This window comes from Panthera uncia, chromosome B4 (assembly GCF_023721935.1).
Source record: "Panthera uncia isolate 11264 chromosome B4, Puncia_PCG_1.0, whole genome shotgun sequence".
Taxonomy (NCBI): Eukaryota; Metazoa; Chordata; class Mammalia; order Carnivora; family Felidae; genus Panthera; species Panthera uncia.
Window position 1 is genome coordinate 98171436 of NC_064809.1, and position 6533 is coordinate 98177968.

The window sequence follows — 6533 nt, forward strand, 5'->3', positions numbered from 1 at the left end:
AGGCTCCGAGCCATCAGCCCAGAGCCTGACGCGGGGCTCGAACTCACGGACCGCGAGATCGTGACCTGGCTGAAGTCGGACGCTTAACCGACTGCGCCACCCAGGCGCCCCCTCATTTAACTCTTTAAATATGTTAATTATAATATTTTTCTATATCTGACATTGTCACTATCTGATTTCTATGGGTTTGTTTCTGCAGCTGTTATTTCTACTTATTTTCATTCATGTTATCTTCCTTTTCTTAAAATGTATTTTATCAGGGGTACCTGGGTGGCTCAGTCAGTTGAGCGTCTGACTTCACCTCAGGTCTGATCTCACTGTTCATGGGTTCAAGCCCCGCATCGGGCTCTGTGCTGACAGCTCAGAGCCTGGAGCCTGCTTTGGATTCTGTGTCTCCCTCTCTCTCTTCCCCTCCACCACTCACACTCTGGGTCTCTCTCTCTCTCTCTCAAAAATAAACATTAAAACATTTTTAAAATGTATTTTATGAAATTTCAGTGTAAGCTGCATTATTCCTAAGACTACATCTTTAGGAATTTTTTGAAACTCAAACTAAAGGTAAAATCATCAAAGAGGATTCTTATTTGCTTTTGCCAGTCACCTGGGGGACATGGTTAACCCAGAACCACTTTAATTTTTCCACTTAGGTATTTTTTTTTATCATATAAGTAATATGAATGTGCAACAAAACCTGCAGGTGTATTGGTTTATGGATACAAATTTTTTGAAGAGGATTTTTTTCCTCCTCCATCAAATGGAAAGGCTGCATTAGGGCAACTTCCTGGCTTTCTCCTTCTATGTAGTGGGTTTATTTCTAACTCATTATTACACTGATAGAGGTAGGCTGTGTGTGTGTGTGTGTGTGTGTGTGTGTGTGTGTGTGTGTGTGTTGCAGTTTAAGATCCCTTATTAGGTTCCTAACTCAGGTGGGCCCAAAACTCCAACTTTTGTTACCTCATGTAGAAGAGTCTCATGTAGAAATTGAAATGAAACCTCAGGGTCTCCAGGTGGGCAACAGAAATCTTCAGGGCAACAGCCAGTTTTGGTGTCATTTTCCTTTTAGGATTTCAATTTTCGGTGCATTTTGAGGACCTGCAAATTCTTTGCTTTTGTGTCAGTGCAATAATGTGCTAAAAATATTTTCTTTATATAGTATCCAGCATTTAAATGCTTTCAATTAGTGGATCATTCAGTGTATTTTGTCTGTCATAATGTTAGGAAATAAAATGATCTTTTGTTTCTTTCTCATGGATTTCATTCCATCTTTTATTTCTCATGTATTTTTAACATAATTATTTTATAGTTTATATCCAATAATTCTTATATCTAAAATTTTTGATAGTCTAATTCTCTGTGTTGTGCTTTTGTTGTTTCTGTTGACCCTTGTTCATGGGTCAACCTTCTTTTCTCATGTGTTTTGGATGGTGAAATATGGGTAGCAGGGCTTCATATATGGGAGTCTTGTGAGGGAGGCATCCCTTCATGCAGGATTATTTTCCTCTTTTAGGTAGCATGGCCATTTACCAGTCTGGGCTATTTTAAGTGTTGTTGCTTTGGGATTTCTGAGATTATATGTGTATAAAATCCAACACCAAACTCCTATGAAGGCAGGCCTGAGCTATTAATTCTTTGACAGTCATGTTATACTCCTGCTCAGAGCCCAGGTTGGGATTCATGCATTTTCTTGCCTTCTTTTGCTGGTAGTAGGAAGTCTTGGTTTGTGTCTTGTTTCCTTGAGGATATAGCCTTCCTACATCTGTGCTTTGATCTCAACTGCAAGTCCCTCCTGGCTAGTCCCCAAGGTCTTGCTTGCTTCCTATCCCTCTCATGGCTGCTAAACATTAGCCTCTTAGTTTCAGGATCAGGAGAAGGTACAAGATCAACCCCGGTTTACCATCAGTCCATCTTGCCACTCTGATTTCCAACAACCTGGTCTGTGAGGCCTTCTAGTTCCTTTTATATCTCATTGTTGATTTATTTTCTCTTTCTAAATTTATTTTTGACAGAGATTTATTTGTTTCATTATTTTGACCCAAGAATCAGCTTAGACTTTTTAAGATTCCACTGTTTTGCTGTATTCTGACGTTAAAACTTAATTTTTTATCCTGCTTTTTGTTGTTTTGTTTTGTTTTTATCTTTGTTATTGTTCTTTGTTTTTCTTATTAATTATTCCCACACTTTTACTTGTAAGCTTTCCCACACATTCTGTTTTGGATACATTTTGTTGGCATATATTGGCTATCTTCACTTAGCACGTGTTGCATATCTTTACGTCAACAACTAGTGGAATTAAAACATGATATATATTGTTCAAGTAACTGAAGATAAAAACTAATAAGCATAGTTTATGTTACAAAAGATTAAAACAGTAAATAAAAGGAATCACAGGACCTACTTTCATTAAAGGGAATAAAACATTTGTTATCTACCAATTATAGAATAGGGAATGGTTTGAATCTTTATTTAGTATAGAAGTTTAAATAACTTATAACTGATGTATTTCTTTAAAAAAATTTTTTTTAAGTTTCTTTATTTATTTTGAGAGAGACAGAGACAGTGTGAGTGGGGGAGGGGCAGAAAGAGAGGAAGAGAGAGAGAATCCCAAGCAGACTCCACGCTGTCGGCACAGAGCCTGATGCAGGGCTCGAACTCACAAAATGAGATCAAGACCTGCACCTAAACCAAGAGTCAGATGCTTAACTGACTGAGCCACCCAGGTGGCCCCTATAACTGATATATTTCATGCTTTCTGTTCTTTGTTTTTGCTTTTGCCTTGTTACTGGTTTTTGTATTCTGCTTTTTGCTAAACTAGTATGACTATTTAGATTGTATTTTATGACCAAGAATATGAACACTTTTTAGAAATATTCTCCTGACACTTGAAAATAAAGATTTTACATAGCTAACTATGTATTTGTTCAATTTATTTAATTATATTATTCTTCTATATGTGACTTTCTATCTTTGTAGATATGTCAAAGGCAGGAAAAGGTATATTAAAGTCTCCCATAAAAACTATATTTTTGTATTTCTCTCCTTGTTTTGCAACCCGTTTCTGATGTGTGGGGTGTGTGTATTTGTGAATCTGGGACCATAGTTTACAGTCTGTTAAGGTTCATGATTTTTATATCTTTATTGAATATTGTACCTTTAAAAATTTTTTTAATGTTTATTTTTTGAAGGGGGGGAGAGAGAGAGCAAACGAGTGTGTGTGAGCACGAGCAGAGGAAGGGCAGAGAGAGAAGGAGACACAGAATCCAAAGCGGGCTTCAGGCTCTGAGCTGTCAACACAGAGCCTGATGCGGGGCTCGAACCCACAGACTGTGAGATCATGACCTGAGCTGATCATGACTCAACCAACTGAGCCACCCAGGCATCCCGAATATTATACCTTTTGATTTTTAAATCTTGAATTACATAGTATTTTACCCCCCACCCCAAATATTCAACCTATATTTATAGCCAATTGTAAATATCAGAAGTAAGGTATCATCTTTTATATTTTCTTTATGTAAAATGAGAAACTTAACACACTTTTACCTACTTTCATTCATTCAATCAAAAAATACTTCTTGAATACCTATCATGATTCCCTAGGCACTATTCCAATTGTGAAAAATAAGTATAAAAGTCCCTGCCATCTTGGAGTTTAATTCTAGTGGAGAGAGACAGATAATAAACAATAAGTAAGCAAGTAAATGACCATATTTCATTGATTCAAATAAGTATATTTTTTCCCCCGCAATTTAACGTCTTTGAAATCAGGATGTCTTTACAATGGATGATTCATCATGTTCAATTGGCTGTGCTTTTTGGGTAGAATACTTTAAAAATGGTAAGACTTGGGCGCCTGGGTGGCTCAGTCAGTTGAATGTCTGATCTCATGGTTTGTAAGTTGGAGCCTTGCATCAGGCTTACTGCTATCAGCCTGTCAGGGGAGATCCCGCTTTGGATCCTGTCCCCCTCTCTCTGCCCCTCCCCCACTTGCACTCTCTCAAAAATAAATAAACGTTAAAAGAAATGGTGAGCCTTATAATTAGTGATGTGTTATATTAAATGAAATATTATAGTATATCCAATGGTGATAAATACTATGGAGGAAACGAAGGTGGAGAAGGGGTATGGACGTTTCTGGAGAAGTGTTGCATTTTTACGTAGGATGATCAGGGATGCCTGCCTCCCTGAGAAGGTGACTTATGAGCAAAGACCTTAAAGAGATGAGAGAGTGAGTAGGACCACTACGTGCAGTTGTGCAGGTCATACACTGCTTTACTTTCATGAGTACCATTCATATGGATTATGTGAAGAGCCTTACAGCTATGTTCAATGCCTATGGGAGGGAGCCGTGTGGATATCAAGGGGAAGTAGGGTCTAGGCAAGAGTACATCATATGCAAGGGTACTGATTCTGGTGGGCACCTGGCATTCTCAAAGCACAGGGTGAGTAGGGCGGAAAGTAGTAGGGGATGTCAGAGAAGTCAGTAGGGGCCAGCTTTTATAGAGTCCTGTAACCACATTGGGACTTTGACTTTTACCTTGAGTCAGATGGGAAACAATTTGAAGATGTGGAAAAGGCAACTGATAACATCTGACTTACATTTTTGAAAAGGACCACACTGACTACAGTGTGAGAAGAGACTACAAAATGGGACAAAATAGGATACGATGAGATAGGTTAGTAGGCTTACTGCAATAATACAGGTGTGAGACGAAGGTGCCTGGGTGCAGGGGATGAGAAGTGGTCAGGGTCTGGGTACATTTTGAAGGTATGTAGGGCCACAGCATTTGCTTATGGATTAAATACGGGATGCGAGTCAAAGAGAGGCGTCAAGGATGTTTCCAAGTTTTGGGGGTCTAAGCAATTGCTCTCACTTCCCTGTTTGTTTATATAATCTAGGGTTTAAAACACAAATTATACATATAAAATTACTTTTTAATAACATAAATTTTTGTTGAAGTACTGGTACAGATATTTATATTCAGTTTTGTAACAAAATTTATTATGCTTACATGGCACTAAGTTAAACTGGTTTTAGTTCCTATCTGCTTTATTATCATTCCTTGGTTTCTAGATTTTGCTATTATTTGAGCTGTCTCAATATTGACCTCTGTCCATAACATTCTACTCTGTGTTTTGTTATTAACAATTTTTAGCTCAATATGGGATAGGATGTATAGACAATGAGAACAAGGACAATGACACTTTGATTTCCTCTGTCTACCCATATGATAGAAAGATAGATGTTTGGTTTTCTGCTTGCTACAAACTGTTGTTTCTGAACCAGGGGAATGACAGAAGATGGAAAAGTGTCATCTATCTACGTATGAGTCAGCCCAACCCTTTCCTGTGGTGTAACAGGGGTAGGTCACTGATTTGATCTTTCAGTCTGGTTCCGTTGACCTTGCAATAAATAAATTTCCCTGATTCTGGAGGCAGAGTGATTATCAGGACTTGTTCTTGGCGTTGCTCTTTCTTTTTGCCTTGTTCTTTACCTTCACGTAATCTCATGCGGTGATGGTGCAATGTGTGTTAAGGGTGGTTTGTTAGACGTTATTGTAAGCTGGAATTCAGAGTCTTTAAATTTAAAACTAATTTAACAAGCTGCCTTAGTTGAAGAAGGCACCAGCTGAAATAACTTCACTTGTTAAAAGGCCTTTATCTCCGTTGGACTAGCAGGGTTTTGACTTAACATTTCAAAATGGCACTTTTGTCTTCCTATACAATTGTCATGTGGAGCATTTTTGGGAAATTATGTCTTGTGTGACATCATACATAACACCTTACTCCTTTCTCCTAAAAAGACATTTAGTTTGCATTTCCTTGAGCAGAATTTGAAAGTAAAGCCACTCCCATCTATGCAAGACCACATTTGGATCCTGAGGGAAGTCTATTGCTTTCATGTAGACCCAGAGAATTAAGAAGTTAGTTCAGAAATTTAGGAGGTAACATTTGAATAATATAATGATGTGGTTTGTAGTCAACACCCTGCTCTGCCTCGGTTGTTCTGTGCATTGTCATGTTGAGGTATTATGGAAACTGCCTGTATCTAAGCTCCTTGAACACAAGTGGAACAGCAAGTAACACTGGCTTTGCACAGTCCCCAGAAAGCCATCTCTAGGAATATAGCTTTTATAGCATATATATAGGAACAGTCAGTTCCTATATACTTCTGTATATATTTTTATTCCTGAATTATGTATGGGAATGCAGTAAGTATTCTGGGGTGAGTCTTTACAGACAAAATAATATTGTCCCTTTTCAAATGTTGGACACGGCTAGTGCCAGCCCACCAGGAAGGCCTGAAAGCCTAGCCATCTGTCAGCAGAAAGAAAGAAGTGTTACCAACTGAAAGCGAAATGGTCTTTCACTGAGAGGAGTTCTCCTTAGGATATTCTAATCATCTTTTGTGAGTTTTGCTCCATTGAACAATAAAACCAAAGCCTGCTTAAGCATGGCTTCATGATTCTGCAATGAAGATTTTCTCTTATGGGTGGTTGTACGTTGACAACATTCTATTAAATGACCTTTTCATG